General features: G+C 39.9%; 1 protein-coding gene and 1 long non-coding RNA gene across 12 annotated transcripts in view; one reads left to right on the forward strand and one right to left on the reverse strand.

Moving 5' to 3' along the window:
- Positions 1-22,206, forward strand: part of MAP2K5 (mitogen-activated protein kinase kinase 5) — a 261,524-nt gene that overhangs the window by 158,180 nt on the left and 81,138 nt on the right. The gene's annotated exons all lie outside the window — the stretch shown is intronic.
- Positions 395-20,823, reverse strand: LOC116527587. Its single transcript, XR_004258617.1, has 3 exons — positions 20,812-20,823; positions 5,898-5,908; positions 395-470 (listed from the first exon to the last, which is right to left on the reverse strand). It is a non-coding gene; the product is annotated as an uncharacterized LOC116527587 (long non-coding RNA).

Here is a 22,206-nt window from a genome sequence, read left to right on the forward strand (position 1 = left end):
GGGCCAGGTCAAATATAGCCTTGTTGGCCATGCTAAGGACTTTAGGTATTACTATTACAAGAAATGATCTGACTTAAATTTTCACAGGATCACTGAGTGCTCTGTGGATCATGACTGTGGAGAGGCAGGCATGGAGACAGGGAGATCAGTTTAGGTAGGTAGGAAGACAGGTGCTCAATAAATATGACATAGTTATCTTTATGTTGCATATTGAAATATGGGTCTGTCTGCCAGTATTTTGCCGTATGCTAGGGGTGCAAAGATGATTGAAAAGACACTCTTTGTGGTATAAGGAGGGAGACTGCCATTGATGTATTTGGGTTTTCTTGATGATATTCATTTATCCTGGAGATAAACTATTGAATATTCTCTGGAAGACTGAAAAAAACAGACTCATTGAATTTTGGGGATCAAAGAGGATTAGGTATAGAGAACTGTGTGAAAAAGTGTCAGCCTTGAGTGTGGGACACCTGAATGCCAGAAGGACTGTGTTGGCTCATGCGGTAAAGTAGAGAGCAGATAACCAGATGGTCAGGAGTGAAGGCCAGGAAGAGCTAGGCTTCTTGATGCTCCTTGTACTTTAAAATGGCTGGTAAGGAGCCGGGTGTTACAGCAGAAGGAAGAGATGTTATTAGAGATTGTAGAGAGGAATCAGATTATGATCATCAGAGAGGGTTGGTGAGCACCTCTGTACATGATGCTTAACTAAATGCCTTCAGAAGGAACTATGGGATTGTAGCCCCTGCCCTTTAGGGGCTTATTACTCCCATGCAACATGTTACCAACCCAGGTAATAGACCAGTAAGTCATTAAAGAATAGTGTAAGGCCTCTGGCATATGTTTTATGCCTAATCTGTTCGGGGTCCAAGGTAAAGAAAAGCATGTGATAGGGAAAAGAAGTAGGAGGTTTTGAGCCCATAGATGAGAAATTGTGGGGATTCAGTAGTGAAGATAACAAGGGAACCCCAAGGTTCTTGTTTTTTCTTAAGGGCCAATGTGATGAGAACACTACCTGAAGGGATTAGGAAGTTAGTCCAAAAGAAGTACTTGAAGGCCAAGATTCTTCTGTGTTTTTACCATAGTATGCTAGGAATAGAAGTGGTAAATACAATTTAAAATCACTATAGATGTAATTGTGAATCTTAATAGCATTTTAGAATCTGAGGAACAAACTGCATTCTGTAACATAGTCAACACTTTCTAAGAATTGCTCCTCTTCTGTTTACTCTCATTTTTAAAAACAAGATTTTCTTTCTAGCAGAAACTTTCCTTCCTTCAATTCTTAAGCACTTGCCCTGCCAGGCCCTGGAGAGTGGAGCACACAGAGCTAAGGAGAGCCCACCTCTGGTAGAGAAGACAGACACCTATAGCCCAGAATAGTGTGATGGGTCTTCAGTAAAGATATTTACGAACGACTCTGAGCCACAAGGGGAAGGGGGTGGGATTTCACGCAGAGTTGACATTTGAGGGAGATTGATCTCGAACAGACTTTGCCATTAGAAGAAAGTGGGAAAAGATGGAGGATCCCTTCCCCATTTCCCAGCATACTCTAAGACAAACACTTAAGGAGAGATGAAATGTCACATTTTTATGCAAGGTCTCCCCTAGTGTAGTTTCATTACCTGTTTGTGTGCATGCCTTCTTCAAAAGTGTTTTCAGTTAAACAGTTTCTTCTCCTAGGGTACCTGTGGTGGAGGAAAAAATGGGTAAAAATATAGGAAATTGAGCAAAGGAATTTCCTTGAAATTGCACAGGAATCAAATAGAGACCAAGCCTGGTGGCTCGCTCCTGTAATCACAGCACTTTGAGAGGGTGAGGCAGGAGGATTGCTTGAGGCCAGGAGTTCAACACTAGTCTAGCAACATAGCAAGACCCCATCTTTAAAAAAAAAAATTTTTTTTTTCATTTAGCCGGGATTGGTGATGTGTGCCTTTAGTCCTTGCTACGTGGCAGGCTGAGGCAGGAAGATTGCTTCAGCCTAAGAGTTTGAGGCTGCAGTGAGCTATGATTGCATCACCATACTCCAGCCTAGTCAACAGAGCAAGATGCAGTCTTTTTAAAAAAAAAAAAAAGGTTGGGGGCAAGTGCGGTGGCTCACATCTGTAATCCCAGCACTTTGGGAGGCTGAGGGGGGCGGATCATGAGATCAGGAATTCAAGACCAGTCTGGTCAACATAGTGCAACCTCATCTCTACTAAAAATACAAAAAATTAGCCGGATGTAGTGGTATGTGCCTATAATCTCAGCTACTTGGGAGGCTGAGGCAGGAGAATCACTTGAACCCGGGAGGCAGAGGTTGCAGTGAGCTGAGATCACGCCATTGTACTCCAGCCCAGGCGACAGCGTGAGACTCCATCCCTCCCCCCTCAAAAAAAGAATCAGATAAAGACAAAATGGGAATGAAAATTTCCTCTCTTCTATGTCTCCCTAGCACCCTTTCCCCCAGTTTCATAAACCCTCATCTCTGACGTTTGGCGATGCCAGAAGCAGAAAGTTCAGTTTACAGCTGTCAGACTTGAAGGCTGCCCCCACCACCTCCCACTTTTTTTTTTTTTTTTCTAGAGACATTGTCTTGCTGTGTTGCCCAGCATTGCTTCGAGTTCCTGGGGTCTTCCTCCTGCCTCAGCCTCCTGAGCAGCTAGGACTACAGGTGCACCACTGCACCCACCTGAATGCCTTCATTGTTTTAAACCCCTGAAATGACAGAATTCCTCCTTGTCTGCCTTCTTCCCACTGCCCCTTGCCTTGTTAATGTGCTGTCACAGCCCCCATTAGGAGTCATAACAAGGCCGCCACACTCTTTCATAAAAAATGATGCTACATGCCACTAAAATCTGCCATTAAAAAAAACAACAACAACAACTCGCAGACAGGTACATTTATGCCTTAAGCAAAGAAACTTTAATATCAGACTATCTTTTATCCAGGGACAGAATCACTCCTTTCTCCTTTCAGTACAGCATCCCTCTGTTAGAGGGATAAAGGGTGTGTCTTCCAGGTTTTTGTCACCTGCATGTAGTATTTGGAGTTGGCAGATGTAACAAAAAGAAGGAAATTACCCTTAGGAAGGGAAAAAAGTATTGTTTACCTTGACTAATGTATGGCAGTTTGAGTTGATGGGAAGAATTTGGCCGGTTTCTCCATTGTCTGTTTGTAGTTTTTAACTCAGATCTTTAAATGTGTTGTAGTTCCCATCCTCTGGATTAGTTATGGAATCATTAAAGGTCATTGCCTTATATGGGGTTTGTATGGGCTCCCTCTCTACTGAGGAAGAGAACCCATGTGGATTTGTAGTTCTTTCTCCTTGAACCTTCATTAGCAAGAATCAGTGTGGAAATGCAAAAAGAAAATAAAAAAGAAGTGAGACCCACTAACAAGGATATAAAATTCCTGAACTAGGACAAACTAGGAGGATAATCCTTCCATGGAATATTTGTTTACCTCTTCTAGAAAGCTCATACTGATTCAGTTGCCTGGGAGATGTTAAGGATTGTTAACCTTGCAGTCACTGTTCAAGACTTCAGGGCTAAAAAAAAAAAAAAAAAGAGAGACTTCAGGGCTAAACTTTAAAATGAAAATGAATTTGGTATATGTATAAACTACCAAGTTTGATAGTTTTATTAGGGTTGGCTAAAATATTTTAGGGCATAATTTCTGAATTTCAGAAATTATGGCAGTTCAGTCTAAAGTATGGCTTAAGGATAAAGTCCCAGTCTCATTTTTTACGAAGTAATTATTCCATTTATATTATCATATCATTTGAGTTCGCAAGATAAATCTGTAGTGGGGAAGTAAACAGTCATATCTGCAAAATTGAGTTTTAAGTTGGTCCTTCTTGAATGAAAAACTAAGTCGACATGCATTCTCCTTAGCCCTGCAATCTGGAGTATTTAGGGTGCTGCATCTGCATAAAAAAGGCACCAGGCTAGTCCTGTAATGTTCTTATTTTCACTGAGGATGCTATACAAATACATATTCTGTTTTGGGATTCTGTGTGGTGGGTTATTATACACTTTATTAAGGTTGATAGTGAATAATCTGACAGGCTCTTCTATTGGAGTCAGACTGAAAACCTGCCCCCTACCCTTTTTTAGAGGCAGTCTTGCTAGGTGGTCCAGACTTGCCTTGAATTCCTGGGCTCAAGCAATCTTCCCTCCTCACCCTCCTGAGTAGCTAGGACTACAGGTGTGCCACTGAAAGCCCCATCTTTAGCATATACATTTTTCTCTTTTTGCTTGGATCCTCATTCTTTCTGCCTGTTTGCCGCCTCTCTAACCAGTCTCCTGAGTCTGAGGCATAGAACAGTCTGGCTCAATGTGCCTGGTTAATTGGTGTGTCATCTAGTCCTCTGAGATCTCTCTTCATCATAACCAGTGCTTTACTGAAGTGATTTGAATGATGTGCTAAATGATGAAAGCAAGGACCATGGCTTAGAAAAATGTCTCAAGATAGGTCAAGAACATATTCAGAGAACCACACAAGGTCATTGTCATTGTCATGTAAGTAACATCATCTTCTGAAAAAAGAACTTCTTTTTTCGAGATGGAATCTTACTCTGTCGCCCAGGCTGGAGTGCAGTGGCAAAATCTTAGCTCATTGCAACTTCCACCTCCCAGGTCCAAGCAATTTTCCCGCCTCAGCCTCCTGAGTAGCTGGGATCACAGACGTGTGCCACCACGCCCAGTTGATTTTGTAACTTTAGTAGAGACGAGGTTTCACCATGTTAGCTAGGCTGGTCTTGAACTCCTGACCTCAGGTGATCCACCCACCTTGGTCTCCCAAAGTGCTGGGATTACAGGTGTGAGCCACTGCACCCGGCCATCTTCTGAAGATTTTTATGGGCTCTATTGTTTTGACAAAAATAATTGTGAGTTTTAGAATTACCAAGTTAAAAATAAACCCATAGAATATTATGCTGTTCTCTGTACATGTAATATTTTTCATCTCCCCAAAATAGAGTTTAAATAACCATCCTTTGTGATGCCAGCTCTGATATCTCCAGCTGAAGGTAATATCTTCCTCGTCTGCCTTCGTCTGCATCATGCTTGTGGCATGTAAATTGTCCACTTTGTATTACAGTAATGTATAGGCATGTCATAGTTCCTTATGACAGGACTCGAATCTGATTCTCTCCTAATCTTCCATACTGTTTAGTACAATTCCGTTCCCCCAGTGGGCACTCAAGAAATCTTTTTGACTTGGTTTCTTCCTACTTTTGTAATAGTTTTTTAATAGCAGTTTCTGAAAATAAAGATCAGAGTTTAAAGTGTGATGGAGTCTTTAATATAAATTTCCATAGATATTTGCAGAATTGATTACAGTGTTTTGCTTGTGAAGAAGAGCTTTCAGTTTATCAAAGTATCAGATCCAGATTTGAATTCTACTTCAGCCAGCCTAAGATAGAGAACCTTGGGTAAATCATTTAATTTCTCTGAGCCTCAGTTTCCTCCTCTTTAGATGGAATATCTACTTTCAGAGCCTTTGGACAAAGTTCACAAGGGAAAAAAGGCTTTATCCCCTCTCTTTAAAAGGAATTACCCTTTGAAATGTTTACATTTGAATCAGAAAGACTACTAATTTGGTTAAAGATGATGCAAGCTTTAGCTTACAGTTTCACCTCAAACTCCGCTAAAAATAGTCATAATGTGATTTACACACACACACATACTCACAAAAAGGATACCATAAAGAGAAAGGGAAAGGAGACAACAGCACTTAAGTTTTGAATATCAGACAACAGTAAACAACTGTCTCAGACCAGGGCTGAGAATACAAGCAAGCCGGCAGTCTGATGTACTGTAAACACCCAAAGGCTCCGGAATTGGTGGGACCAGGTATGTGGAGCTAGGAGTCAAGGTGGAACCAACAGAGGAGAATTGCTTTAAAGTCAGTTTGACAATTATGATGACTAATCTTTCATTTATTACAAACTAATATAAATTACTTATGAAACCCAATAGAAGACAGTTGTTAATGTACTTGAGTAAACAGCGTGGGTGGACGCTCAGCCTAACAAAACTGAGGCGAGGGTTTTTTGGAGCAAATAAAATAGGTGATACCTGGCACCATAGGAGCCTGGGTTCCATTACTGCATTCAAAGGCATTGAGTGAAAGTTTAGATTCTGAATGTTGAGACCTCCCATCCTGTTCCTAGGATTCTCATGGTCAAGATTACTTTTCAGGCAAGAGATTGGCAGAGACTTTCTCTAAGGAAATTGACTAGGAAGACTTAAAGATCCAGATGTCGGGAGTTCCCCAAGGAAACACCCTAGCTAGATCACATTCCCAGGAGAGCCCTTATTGGATATAACTACCTTTTGTCTCACTGGAATGTAAAAGCTTAACACATCTCATTTTTACGTATACATATTGTTTAATGGAAGTCAGATAAGACTCATTAGATATCAGGAAAATGAGATGTGATCTTCTGTACTTATAAATAAACACATAAACCATGTAGAGCTGTGTAAATATAAGAAAAAGTATTTATGGCCGGGCGCGGTGGCTCAAGCCTGTAATCCCAGCACTTTGGGAGGCCGAGGCGGGTGGATCACGAGGTCAAGAGATCGAGACCATCCTGGTCAACATGGTGAAATCCTGTCTCTACTAAAAATACAAAAAATTAGCTGGGCATGGTGGCGTGTGCCTGTAATCCCAGCTACTCAGGAGGCTGAGGCAGGAGAATTGCCTGAACCCAGGAGGCGGAGGTTGCGGTGAGCCGAGATCGCGCCATTGCACTCCAGCCTGGGTAACAAGAGCGAAACTCCGTCTCAAAAAAAAAAAAAAAAAAAGTATTTAAAAAGTGGCATGGGCCGGGCACAGTGGCTCACGCCTGTAATCTCAGCACTTTGGGAAGCCGAGGTGGGTGGGTCACCTGAGGTCAGGAGTTCAAGACCAGCTTGGCCATCATGGCGAAACCCCATCTCTATTAAAAATACAAAAATTAGCTGGGCATGGTGGCAGGCACCTGTAATCCCAGTTACTTGGGAGGCTGAGGCAGGAGAATCGCTTGAACTCAGGAGGCGGAGGTTGCAGTGAGCTGAGATTGTGCCATTGCGCTCCAGCATGGGTGACCGAGACTCCATCTCAAAAAGAAAAGTGGCATGAATCACCCAGCCCTATACCCTTGACAGAAACTTCTGAAGAAGTTTGATGGTGAGTTTGTCATTTTATTATTTTCTTTCTGATATCATTTTTAGAATCAAGGGCTGTTATCCTAATTCTTGAACTTTTAAAGAACTCAGACTGGATTAACCAGAATTCAGTTCATATATTCGCACCAACACGTATAATCAGTGTGATCTTAGCCAGTTCAGTTTGCCAAGTGTCAGTTTCTTATGTGTAACTTGAAGGTAACGTTAGAACGTATTCATTCCTTAAATATTTATTGAACACCGTTTACATGTCAAACATATTAAGTGCTGGGGATACACTGGCAAACAAATAGGCATATTCAGCCTACAGTGTAATAAGGGAGGCAGAAGATAATAATAAACACTTATATTTTTTGAAAGCAAGATTAGAATATATTCAATATTCTAGGCTTTTTCATGAATAATTTTTTTTTTTTGAGATGGAGTTTCACTCTTGTTGCCCAGGCTGGACTGCAATGGCATGATCTTGGCTTACCACAACCTCTACCTCCTGGGTTCAAGCAATTCTTCTGCCTCAGCCTCCTGAGTAGCTGGGATTACAGGCATATGCCACCATGCCCAGCTGATCTTATATTTTTAGTAGAGGCAGGGTGTCTCTATGTTGGTCAGGCAGGTCTCGAACTCCCAACCTCAGGTGATCCACCTGCCTCAGCCTCCCAAAGTGCTGGGATTATAGGCATGAGCCACTGCACCCAGCACTTTTATTCAACATTAACAGTCACGTAGAGTTACTTGAAGAAGTAAGCTCTTTAAAGTAGCATCTTGTATGTATTGAGTGCTTACCAAGTAGTAAGAATTATAAAGCATTTTCTAGACTTGGCTCTTGCCTCTAAATATACAGAACTCATTTTTCCCCCACCCCTACCAGCTGCCAAAAAAAAAAAAAAAAATCACATACAGCTGTTTCTAGTGGGTATATGGTTGTGGCTTTGTTTGCTTTCCTAGTCCTTGGTGGTTGTGAATCTGGTCCGAGGGGTGACGGATGGCTCTGGATGCTCTGTAAGCAGCTGCCATCAACTTTTCTACACCATAAAAACTTGGCATTTGGTGTGTTTCACTGAAATACTGATATTTTCTCCTCTTCTTTTTAAATAATTAGTTTCAAGAATGTGAATGAAATCTTACCACATGTTGAATATTCCTAATCTGAAAGTCCAAAATCTGAAGTACTCCCAAATTTGAAATTTTTTGAACACCAACATAACCCTCAAAGGTCACACTCATTTGAGCATTTAGGATTTCAGGTTTTTGGATTGGGGATGCTGGTAAGGATAATGCAAATATTCCAGAATCTGAAAAAGGCCAATATCTGAAATATTTCTGGTCCCAGGTAGTTCAGATAAAGTACACACCTCACCTGGATCATGATCCAGCTAGTCTCCCAACTAGTGAAACATTTTACCTGTTGACCAAAGTTTTTGCTGAGAACTATCAAAAGGTGAAAAGATCTGACGGGCCCAAAGACAAAGGAAATTTCCATGGAAGATTTTATAGGAAAGTGGGGAGGATGTACTTCTGGAATCCTTGTCGCGAGTTCTCCCCTCCCAACGAAGGATGCTGAAGAAAATAGCTTGTAAGACTTTCTGTCACTCCTTCCCCTGCTCTTACTCCCTTTTCTGTAGTTCTGTCTTAACTTGATTTTTTTCCATTATCTTTTTTTGTGGGGTCTAAAATTGTATGTAACTTAGTGCAAAAAGGAGCTGTTAAAATGACCTTTGGCAGATGATGGATTGACTAGTTCAGTCCTTTGCAAGGTTTGTGAAGGGATCCAGCTGTCTCAGATTACCATGCCTCAGTGTGCATTTTCCGAGGTTGTCAGTGATTGCAGTGAATGTGAAACTGGAGGACAAAGTGAAGTGTTTCTCACTGAATAAGGCATTGTTGAGCTTGCTTTGTGTTCAGAGCTGTTGGGAACAACCATGAGATTGACACAACAAGACGGAACAGGTGCTGGCAGTCTCAGCTAAGCACTTTGTTGTTTTGATGGATTTCAGACTGATTTTAAAGTTTTTCCAGTAGCACATGCTCATATTATGTATACACACGCATACATAGAATTTGAAATGTAAAAAAACACAAAGCCTTGATATGAAGAATAAAGACATAGAAAACAAAGCAGGCATGTGACAACCCATTTTCTGATGTTTAATGGATTGTTGTCAGTGGAGAAGCAGCAAGCTGATCTTTTATGACAAGAAGGCTGAACCTTCTGAAACTAAAACAATAGCCAAAAAACAAACAAACAAACAAAACCATGACTTTCTATTCAGTATAAAGAAGGATTTTCGAATGCATAGACTCTATACTTTTCGACCTCAGCAGTGGAATCGTTTGCCTTTAGAGGTAAAAATTTTCCATCGCTGGGGACATTTAAGTAGTGACTGAATGACTGCTTGTCTCAGATTTTTTAAAAGAACTTTCCTGTAGAAGAGACAGGTATAAGGTTAGACAAGATGCAGTCATGTATTCATTTGGTCACTCAGCAGATATTTTTTGAGTGCCTGGTATGTGGCGGGCCCTGTGCTAGTCACTGGAGACACTGCTGAGAAGAAAACTGACAAAATCCCTGCTTTCATGGAGCCTACATTTTGTAAAAGACTGTTTGACAATTTTTACTTTTTAGACAAATAAGTGAGTTAAGCTGCATGTGGTGGCACACACCAGTAGTCCCAGCTACTTGGGAGACTGAAGCAGGAGGATCCCTTTAGCCCAGGAGTTCGAGGCTGCAGTGAGCTATGATTATGCCATTGCACTCCAGCGACCAAGCAAGACCCTGTCTCTAAAAATAAAAAGGAAAACAAACAAACAAACAGGATGATATGCTAGGAGTAACTTCTTGGTATGGGATTACTTTTGACTTGAGATTTGAAAGATAAGAAGGAACCAGTCTTCTAGTGACATCTCTCAATTCTAAAATTCTAGGTCTATGATAATTTTGGGAACCATGTCTGCTAACTTTGAGATATTCAGTGGTAAAAGCCACTGCTCCTAGAAAATTATTTTATATGCCTTATGTTGTATTTAGAGACTAGAATTGTTTTTTAACTTAGAGGATTTAAAACTTGTTAAACCAGACCATTCTTCTTAGCAGTGAGGAAGCTGGCCTCCAGGGAACTGTACAAAAGGGGACTGGAATCTGGGTCTTCTGATGTGAAGTATAGTGCTCTTTCTTCTCTTCCAAGCTCTTGACATCCTGTTGCTCAATGTCATTCTAACAAGAAGGGTGACAGCATCACACTTTTTAAAAAGTGTAATACTTAACAAAGCCATTTGGTATTCATTATCTCTTTCAAGCTTCTCCCCACTCTGAAAAATCAGCAACTTGAAGCATCAAGTATGGTTTCACCTTATGAGCATCAAAGTTCCCATTTTGCAAATGAGGAAACTTAGATCCAGGTAAGTTTAAGGACTTTTCTAGAAAGGTTAAGTGAATAGACCAGGCAGCAGCAGTCAAGTATCCTGACTCATGGATTAAAGTCTACTTTCTTCCATTAAACTATATAGAAAAGTAGATAAAATAGTTCAAAAAAAGAAGAGATGAATAGTACATGGAACTGAGCAGGAAATCAGATAAAGGAAAAGACAGGTTTATTGTGACTCTGCTGGTCAGTCAAGACTGCTCTTCATAGGTTTACACCTTACACTATCCCTGTAGCTGGTTCAATTTTACCATACTTCAAAATGTGCTAGTTGTCTTTCAGAAACTAAGGCCTAGTTTATTTGTTAAACACAAATATTAGCCTAATCTCCAGTATGTCTACTGCAATAGAAGTAGGTAGGTAAGGATCCCATCTAATTAGTAAACATTTATCCAGTGCTATCCAGTGTTGGCAGTAAGGGAACAAACTTTGCCCTCAGGGGCTCCTTGACTAATGGGAAGAAAGACAAGTGCAATGGAAACACGTAAAACTGGGTAAATGAGAGTGTGGTCTGACATCAGTGTCAGAGAAAGCATTTCAGTGATTGATTACTGCTTAATAAACTACCCGAAATTAGTGGCTTAAAATAACCATTTATTTACTCGGGATTCTGTGGGTCAGGAATCCTAGCAGGGCTTAGCCATTCTGTGTAGCATCAAAAGCCTCTCATCAGGTTGCAGCTGGGTAGTAGCTGAGGATGGAAGATCCAAGATGACTTTATCTGCATGTATGATGCTTTGGTGGGGATGACCAGGAGTGGCTGGGACCTCCCTTCCTCCTTTCCCATCTCCCCTTCGTGGCTAGTTTGGACTTCTTTTGTGGTGCCTGTTCTAAGCTGTGATGGCAAAAGCTACAAATCCCTCAAGGCCCAACCTCAGAAATTACACAGGATTGTTTCTGCCACATTCTTGGGGGGGTTGGGGGGGGTTGTTATTGTTTTTATTGTTTTTTTTTTTTTTTTTTTTTTTTTTGGAGACAGAGTCTCGCTCTGACACCCAGGCTGGAGTTCAGTGGCTTGATCTTGGCTCACTCGAACCTCTGCCTCACAGGTTCAAGCAATGCTCCTGCCTCAGCATCCTGAGTAGCTGGGATTACAGGTGTGTGCCACTGTGCCCGGCTAATTTTTTTATATCTTTAGTTGAGACAGGGTTTCACCAGGTTGGCCAGGCTAGTCCCAAACTTCTGACCTCATGATCTGCCTGCCTCAGCCTCCCAAAGTGCTGGGATTACAGGTGTGAGCCACCACGCCTGACCCACGTTCTGTTGATCACAGTGTAGGTTCTTGATGATAAAGCAACAAAGTCATATTGCAAAAGAGCAACTTGGGGTGTAGATTGTGTTAAGGCCGTCACTAGAAGCATAGTACATTTCAGAAAGCTTCCTAGAAGTGCTGGTATCTAAGCTAAGCTTTGATGAATGGGTTAGATTTGGAGGACAATGTTACAACAGGAGCAGTGGCATGCACAGAGGCCAGAAGTGTGAGAATATCAATTGTTTATGAGTTCTTGACTTTGAAATGTCTAGAAGTAGAAATGTGGGTTAAGTTGAGCTCAATAGACTAGACCCCAGCACTAATGTTTTCTCAAATACCCACAACTGCATGATTTCAGAGAATGGTTTAGAACTGGAAGCCCCCAAAGGTAGGTCTCTAAGAGAGCATTGTCATGATTAGGGATGCCTGTTGTCACAGGACACAGGTCAGCATTACAGACATTTCTAAAGGGTGATATTTCTTAATTATCATGAGGATTCAAATGACTGTTGAAGTAAACATATGAGATGGAGTTTGGGGCACTTTAATCTTTTTAAAAGTTTTTTGATGGGGCCCGGGTGCAGTGTCTCCTGTCTCACTTTGGGAGGCTGAGGTGAGCGCATCACTTGAGGTCAGGATTCAAGACCAGCCTGGCCAACATGGTGAATCCCCATCTCTACTAAAAATACAAAAATTAGCCAGGCATGGTGGTGTGCACCTGTAATCCCAGCTACTTGGGAGTCTGAGGCAGGAGAATCGCTTGAACTTGGGAAATGGAGATTGCAGTGAGCCGAGATTGCACTACTGCACTCCAGCCTGGGTGACAGAGCAAGACTCCATTTCGAAAAAAAAAAACATGGGTACATAGTAGGTGTACATATGAATGGGGTACATGAGATCTTTTGATACAGGCATACAATGTGTAATCATCACATCAGGGTAAATGGGGTATTCACCTCAAGCCTTTATCATTTATTTTTGTTACAAACATTCCAGTTATACTCTTTTAGTTATTAAATGTACAGTAAATTTTTGTTGACTGTGATCACCTGTTGTGCCATGAAATACTAGAATCTTACTCATTCCAACTATATTTTTGTGCCCATTAATCATCCCCATTCTCCTCCCCACCAACTACCCTTCCCAGCCTCTGGTAACCATCATTCTACTCTGTCTCCATGAGTTCATTTAACTCTAATCTTGTTCCTTCTTGGCAACCCTTTAATCTTTAATAAGAAATAAGTCATCCAAATTCATCATAATGCTTAAATATGTGAAAATGGTAGCTACTGATGAGTCTAAGCAGTGATATGTAAGAGGGCCTTCCTGGCGTGGTGGCTCACGCTTGTAATCCCAGAACTTTGGGAGGCTGAGGCGGGCAGACCACCTGAGATCAGGAGTGCGAGATCAGCCTGACCAACAAGGAGAAACCCTGTCTCTACTAAAAATACAAAATTAGCTGGGCTTGATGGTACATGCCTGTAATCCCAGCTACTTGGGAAGCTGCGGCAGGAGAATCGCTTGAACACGGGAGGCAGAGGTTGCGATGAGCCAAGATGATACCATTGCGCTCCAGCCTGGGCAGCAAGAACGAAACTCCGTATCAAAAATTTTTTAAATTATAAAAAAAAAAAGAGAGCCTTGTCAGTTAAGACCATCAAATCCTAATACTAAAGAGTTTGTGGCCGGGCACGGTGGCTCATGCCTGTAATCCCAGCACTTTGGGAGGCCGAGGCGGGTGGATCATGAGGTCAAGAGATCAAGACCATCCTGGTCAACATGGTAAAACCCCGTCTCTACTAAAAGTGCAAAAAAATTAGCTGGGCATGGTGGCGTGTGCCTGTAATCCCAGCTACTCAGGAGGCTGAGGCAGGAGAATTGCCTAAACCCAGGAGGCGGAGGTTGCGGTGAGCTGAGATCGCGCCATTGCACTCCAGCCTGGGTAACAACAGTGAAACTCCGTCTCAAAAAAAAAAAAGAGCTTGTGTACCGTGTTCATTAAGGTACTGTGGCATAGAAACAAGCCAACAAGACACTGCTAGGTTGACCAGGTCCTGGGGGAGATCAGCATCAGGGGATATATCATAAACAACAAATGCTTATTGTCAACCTACTGCAAAATGCTATTACTGGTGTCATGGAGAACATAAAAGTTTATGATTTTTATTTTGCCCTTAAACAAGTTAAAATGTTTAAGGCGCTAGAAACACAGGAAGATGTAGAACACTGGGAACTGTCACCAGGGAGGATGTGGTACACACTGTCCAGTGAAGGTTACGGACAGAGAGTGGTATGAAGTTTGTCCACAGACTTGTGGGTAGAGTCTTCTGGGATTAACTCCTGACAGAAGAGAAGAAAAGGAGGAACAATTTGAACCAAGTCCTGAAATAATAGGTAGGCTAGAAATCAATCTATTCATCTGTTGCACCATCTCAGATTCCAGATAGGAAAGCTACCCTCAGTGTTGCATTCTGAGCTATGCAGACATATGAAGAACATTCATTTTTCAATTGGAAAAGTAAAATGGTTGCTTTCATTAATCATGACTAAACTTTATCTCTCTTTAACTCAGTCTTTCATGAATTTTCTCTCATTGCACGGAATACCATGGAAAAAGACCTTTGCCATTGTTTTTAACTGACTTTTAGAGATTTAGTTATATACCCAGATATTTTAATTAGTATTGCTGGAGTAGAGCTATTGATGGAAATCAACATGGAACAATTAAAGTGTCTGCAAAGCTACAAAAGTGGGTCTTTTTAAATTGAAGCTTTTTCCCTCTTGTTTATTTATCAGTTAGCTGCCTAATACTTACTATGGCCCAGTTGAAATTATATATTCCATTTAAACACAGTATCCAACCAAAAAGTTACTCAGCTAGGGTTTTGGGTCTAATGTAGTATAGACAGATTGATATACGCACACACATACACAAACATAAACACATGCATATATATTCACATATATGTTTATACATGCATAAGTATACACATATACACACATATGCTTATACATACATAAGTATATATATATACACACACACATATGCTTATACATGCATAAGTACATACATACATATACATACACACACAAAGAGAAAAAGAAAATGATGCAAGTGAAATAGCATATGGGAGAGGAAGGAGAATTACATGTTTTGGGATAGCAGGGTTAGAAAGACCAAAGAACATTTAAAGATTCAAAACAATAGCATTTAGCATGAAATCTACTTTTTATCATCTTTACCAAGCCATCAGAATGAAGAAAGACAGTGTCCAGCTGTAGCAGTAGTTTGGTAGCAGGAGAATCAGACGTAAAGGTACTAGTGCCTGAGGGGTGGGTCATGAATTAATAATTGCTCTGTGGCGGATGAGCCCCGTCAGAAGAGCTGAAAATGAGGAAGTTGCCTTGCAGAGCGCTATCAATCACTCAGTGACCATAACTTCCAGTAATTAGTGTATTTTATGGGCCTTTGCTTCAGTGGCTCGAAAGCACATATGCTCCAGTCACAGCTAAACTTTGCTGGAGTAATATTCCAGGATGATTTATCCTCCTGCTGCACTGGGATATAACCCTATATTAGGTGAAGATTGTGAACTAAGCTGCAATAAAGTGTAAGTTTAGGTACAGTTTGCCCAGGTTGAGACCTCAATGTATCACGCTTTTCAGCATTCACGCTTAGGCTATATGGCAAGCAATCATTTTTAACAGTGAAACAAATAAAGCAATTAAAGGAATAGCATTAGGATATTGTACTTGTGAATTACTGTTGCCCTCTCCCTGTTTAAGTGTCTACTGTAATAAACCCATTTCTTTTTATTTTTTTTTTTAAAAACGTGCTGTATTAGAAACATTTATTTGTTTTTTGTTTTTTGTTTTTTTTTTAAGTTACGGGGTACATGTGCAGGATTTGCAGGTTGTTAAATATTTATTTGTAATGCTGTCTTTTCTCCCTTATTAATAATCTGGGACAGAATGCAGGACCTTCTGAATGGTAGATAAGTGCTTGATTTATTTATTTGTGCTATTGTTTGGGCTCCTTAAGTTAAATAAGTTTCTGTCAGCGGACTTTGGTGAGGACAAGTAGTCATTGATGTTTTATGTTTGTTTTTTAATATTGGCACCCCTTAAGGAGCACTCCTGATGGGACCCTCAGATTTAGGCTATTTCTACAAAAAGAAGAAATGTTACTTACAAGCTCTCAGAGTACTTGGTACTTTTCATATAGACACAACGAGTTATTTCCTGTGGCTCACCCACTGCACTAGAAGTCTGTGAGGTCTTTGCAGACAGGGTCCTTTGCCATCACCAAAACATTTGTAGAGCTCGTGTTCCTAGGCTCTTAACAGGGTCTGCCAGCAACTTACAGTATGACTTTGAGCAAATTAATTATGCTTCTGGTGCCTCCGTTGGGCCATAATTCTGTTTACGTTGAAGAAATCCTTAGAGTTTATAGGAAAGTGTTTGTGAAAATAAGTATAAATCAAATGAGGAAAAAATGTGCATGGTTTCACTGTATTCTCTTGAAAGTAAAGTATTTCTTCATCATTTTTAATGATGGTGTCTTTGAATTTCCTTAAATAGACACCAGTATAAGCTAATTTCACCAAGTATAAATGTAAGGATATACACAGTTTGATGCTTTCATGACATTTATTATCTCATCTTTAATTTGCAATGTATTATAATATCATACAAGTTAAACAGTAATAGTAAAACAAACTAATCGTCATTAATTAAAGTGAATTAGATTTTGATTTTAATATATTTGATGTAGTGAGAACTGATAATGTGGAGGGTCCCAAAGGTTATTAGGGCATGTTTCTGTTAGGCCTGATGGTGTTAGTAATAATCCTCTTCCTCATAGTTCTAGACATGAACAAATATGTCACTTCATCAGTCTCTGTTACTCGTACTTATGCCCCTCCACAGGGGTTGCAGATTCCACAAGTTATCAGCTAATGGCGTTATACATTAAAAATTGAAGCTTTCCTCACTCTGAGGCCTTTCAAGGCTTTGTTCTTAAGCCCCAGACACTTTGGAGTGCAGCTGCAAACTATAGGCAGAAGATTAAATTAATTTGTAACTCTTTTTTTTTTTTGGCCCTGCATTACTAAATCCTCCACATTTAATTGAAACCCTACTTCAAGACGCTTTGTGTTTCTGTGTTCTTTGTTGTCAGTTTAACCTCCAAAGCACTTTAACACTGGTAAATTGCTGTTATATCCTTTGGATTGTTTTTAAACCATTCGGTAACAGAACAGTGAAATTGATACATGGGAAAAAAAGTAAAATCTTAGGGTAGATTTTGAGGTATTTAATATTTATTATGGCTCTTCACCAGCATAGTTTCAGATGATTTAAACTCTTTCTCTAGGACTGTGTAAATTGGTCTTGGGATGAAAACTCACCTAGGGAATTTTATGTAATCCAGTAGTTAAGTCTGATTTTTTAAAGTTTCCCTGTGTCTGAATGTTCCAAAGTGGCTGCTGCATTTCTATAAAATGAAGATTTAACTGCAGCGTACAATCTAAATGCAAAATCCTTAGATGGAAATGTAATTGTGTAAAATGTGCACAAGGTAATTAAGAACAAATTTTAGAACATTTCAGACTATAAACTTGTCCTTCAGCTAGAACACTGGCTATATTGAAAATGCTTATTTTCAATTTGCAGTTATGCCGAGAAACATAGAATATGTCTAAATTAAGAATAAAAAAATCCAGTGCTCTTCAGTAGAACAGTAAATTTAAAACCACTCCCACAGCATAGTTGATATTCTCAGTCGGAGACTATAGTTGATATTCTGAGTAGGAGACTCGATTACCAAAAACATGTCTTGAATTTTTTTGTCCTGCACTTGTTTTCTGGCTACAATGTTTGTTTTCTCTTTATCATTTATGATTTTATGACAATAATTATTTTTATTAACAAATGCCATTTTGTTGCTTTGTAAATAAATAACTTCTTTTTGTTGAAATACCAAGGTTTTTATCGTGTGATATGTTTGGCAGTTGTTATGACACACATACAAATATATTTGTTATTTAAATTATGAAATCCAACATATTCAAATGCTGCTAACTGAAAAGCATTTTATAGATTATGGTTGGACAAGTCAAGCGTCAATAAGATGACACTAAGGAACAGTCCTATTTTTAGAGTGAGATGTTAGTTGTTTACTGCTGTTTAAGTATATTCCCAACTGCTAAACACTTCAGATCATTCTTTTTCTGTCTTTTATGTTATAAACAAACATCCCACAACAAACAAAGTCTTCAGCAGTTTGCTAAATCTTAAGTATTTGGAATTAAAGTGTACTTTTAAATTTAACATTAAATAGAATTCCTCATCTCTACCTTTGCCCCCTGGCCTCAGACAAATAAAGCTTTTCCAAATCTTTTACGATATGAGCTTTTCTCCCCTCCTGGGAATGAAAAGGATATGAGACCCATTTGATGAATTGCTTGTACTTATGTGTGTCTACATTTTTCAGTATACTTTAAAAAAAAAAAAAAAAAACTAGACTTAAGCTGCCTATATTTAAATGCTGCTTTTGTAAAGATGATAAAGAGAGAGAAGATTTCTATTGGCTTAGCCCTAATCTATTTGCTTTGTTGCGATTCTTTTTTTTTCTTTCCTTTAACTGTTAACCTATTTATAAATCGAAATCTACATACAAAGGTCATTGGTTGGCTGAACTTAAACCATTTTACTCAGTAAATTTAATTAAGAAAATACAGTGCAACTCATAAGCAAATGAGTTTTTTCCTAGTTTTAAACCAAACCACCCTCTTGAGTGCTGATTGCCTTGCCCGACCCCTGGTGATACAGAAACAGGCAAAATTAAAAAGGACATTAAAGCTTCATTAAATCTGAAACACATTTAGTACAGTGACATATCTGCAGGCCATTTCAGAGAAGATTACATACTCTCTTTTGTAAGTTTCCTAATTTATAATACCTTGACAATAAAAACTGGGGAAATGCAAGTAGATTAATAGACCAGTAGGGGTAAAAGATACAGAATGGCCCCAGGTCAGCCTGTGTGTGAAATATGCACTTGGAGCATATGTACTTTCTCCTCCCCATAAGGATTCCATGTTTATTTTGACTTTTGACAGTCTCGTCGAGCACTTGTTGTTTTTTGTTTGTTTGTTTGTTTTTGTTTTGAGATAGGGTCTGACTCTGTTGCCCAGTCTGGAATGCAATGGCATGCTCAAGGCTCACTGCAGTCCCTACCTCCCCAGGCTCAGAAGATCCTCCCACCCCAGCCTCCCAAGTAGCTGGAACTACAGACATGTGCCACAACACCTGTCTTATTTTTGTAGAGAACTTTTTCTTCATGCAACCATATCTACTAAGAAACTGTTTTCTTTTTTACCTCCTCCCAATAGAACTTGTTAAAAAAAGTTCTAGAGCCTGGCTATATGTTTTCTTCTACTTTTCTGTAAGACAAATAGTGTAGAACATAAACACTATAGCTGCATTAGACCTAGAAGGATAGGGACATATATAGAAGGCAGGGGTCCTCTCCTGGGGCCTTAAAATGACTACTTTCAGTGCCAGCCTAATAGTGCCCTTGCCTGTTTTCACTGGCATAGATCCCCAAGTCTTTCAACAGCCCAATGGTGACCCTCTGTGAGAGAGGAAGTGATTGTCATCATGCTGCAATTGCAGCAGTACCTACTAGTTAAGATCTTCTAACTCTAAAGAGGTCAGACCTGTAAGATGTCTTAGAAGCAGTCCTCCCAGGAATATAGTTAAAAGGTAGGACTGAAGTTCCGCAAGATGTCAGGAAATAACACTGAAAGCAAAGCCAGACCTGTGAATGATGAGCTCACCAGTTCAAGCACTGCCACCTGTTCCCAAGCAGACTGGTACACAGAGGTTCCCAGCTGACCAAACTGCGCTAAGTTTTATCTCTGTTCTCATGCATGGCATTGTCTTACAGAACAAACAAATGACATCAGCCATCCGTTTTTACCTTGTACAGTCATGACAGAGAGGGCCAAGTGGGTGAATGCATATTCCCAAGTTGGCTGGAGCCTGGCCCCTGCATAGAACAATGACCGCCTAGAACTGGAAGTTTTGTGTTGAATTGAGAATTCATATTTTTTTTCTGTATCCCACTCCCTTTTAAGCCATCCATTTATTATTGCTTAATTCTTTAAATTGCAAGAGCCAGTGGTCATTGTTGGTACCTGCCAGCTAGTTTAGATTGTGACTGTATGTGTGGTGGGCAAGTTTCCTTTGTCTGTAAGCCATGTGGACAGCATTCTTCCATGGTCCCTAATGACCTGCTCAGCATATACCCAAGTGAATGGCACAATGCCTGTGGAAGGACTTGAGCCACAATATTCTAAGTGTTTTGTAGTCATAATTAAGCTATTAGCTTTTTTTAGGTGTGAGACTCTCCTCTTGCTGGTTTTCTAACTCCAAATGGCAGTATGCACAAAACTCATAAACCACAGATCACTGTGATGCCTGCAGACTGTTGCAAATGCCTAATTCACCCACCACAGTAGACCATAGTGATTCCTCCTGAATCAGCGTGCACACTCTGATTGGCCAGAAACAAACTGTATTTTCAAAATGTAGGGCAAACCTACAAACCTGTATTGTGAGGAGGTGGGGTAGGGACAGAGGATGGGAGAGCTGAGTCCCTGCCCTTTCCCTCCCAGTACGTAGACAACAAACATAATCACACAAAACTTCGAAAGGGAGTTTGGCAAACATCTATACTCTCTTTCACCCTATCTTGTGATGTTTTTATTGTGTACACTCGAAGAGATTAATGATATCCATCAAATGAAATGGTGATACTACAGCTCTATCTTCAAAATCCATACACGCATCAGTGTATATTTTGTGTACAAGATATGAGTACAAGGTAATGAAACCTAGGTATTCTAAAACATACATATATACACAAACACACAGGCATATGTGCAAATGAGTGTTGGCCTTTTCAAAGTAGTCACCATACAAGGTCATAATGTCTATTCCTGTTATATTGCTGTTGTTCATATTGGTTTTAGAACTTTGATAACTTCAGCATCTTTATGTCTAAGCAACAAAATATTTAGTTTTTGTAGGTTGCTTTGGTTTTGGTAATATCCATAGGCTATTCAAACCTTAGTCTACAAATCATTTTTATGATGAGGAAGCTGAGGGGTATAATTTTAAATCCAAGATAAGATGCAATACTAATAAACTGAACTAGGTATTCTGTTAACTGAAAGGATTCTAAAACAGCTACAAAAGGGGAATTCAGAAATGCTTGAGCAGTGTTAGTGTCTTTGAAATGAGTGCAGAACTTCTCAAGATCTAGAAAGGCAGTGTAATATGCTGGAAGGAACACTGGATTAAGTTGTAAATCTTGGGGTCAGTTCCTAGGCTTCCACTTGTTAACTGTTTGGGAGCTACTTCAATGGGACTCTGGGTTTGAATCTGTGAAGTGGGTTGATACTCTGTTAGATCCATTAGTTTTAAAATCCCTGATCTTGTCATTCTGTTTTGAAAGTAGTTACAAATACATGTAAATGATGTCAGAACTGAGGATGGGCCACATTATAAAATTGCAAAGTTTTGTCACTATTTTCTTTAAATAAGTTTTGGTACGTTTGTTAAATTTTATTTTTTGGTCAGCTTCAATGGCTCACACCTATAATCCCAGCACTTTGGGAGGCCAAGGCAGGGGATCACTTGAGGTCAGGAGTTCGAGACCAGCCTGGCCAACATGGTGGAACCCCCATCGCTACTAAAAATACAAAAATAAGCTGGGTGGTGTGCGCCTGTAATCCCAGCTACTCGGGAGGCTGAGACAGAAGAATCACTTGAACCCAGTAGGCTGAGGTTTCAGTGAGCCAAGATCACGCCACTGCACTCCAGTCTGGGTGACAGAGTGAGACTCCATCTCAACAAAACGGTTTATATATTTTTGCTTTATATCAAGCCTATTGCTGGTTGGATCATTTTGTTTTTACAGTGAGGGTTCAAAGATCAAAATTAAGTGACCGGCCCAGAAACAGAGCTGTTTACAAATCAAGCTAGATTGGAAGCTATCAGACTTAGACCTACAGTTCTGACTTCACAACCTTCAAGTGGCTGTTTTCCCACTGGTGGGTAGAAAATGGGTGAAAAAACTTTAACAAATGGATAAAAATAATGGTGCAGTTTTCAATTTCATAATAATGTCCATTCCCCACTCCCTACAACCCTTCATTTATACTTGTAACTGAAAATGTTGTGGCCTACTAATAATTAGATGTTCCCATTTTACAAGACGAAAAGCAGAGAGTTTTTACATCTCTGTCTAGCAGAAACTGTCGCACACATGTAAATGTGAATAATGCCCATGCAGCCAAGAATATTACTAAGG

Source organism: Sapajus apella, unplaced genomic scaffold (assembly GCF_009761245.1).
Source record: "Sapajus apella isolate SASKATOON/1434 unplaced genomic scaffold, GSC_monkey_1.0 scaffold55, whole genome shotgun sequence".
Classification (NCBI taxonomy): Eukaryota; Metazoa; Chordata; class Mammalia; order Primates; family Cebidae; genus Sapajus; species Sapajus apella.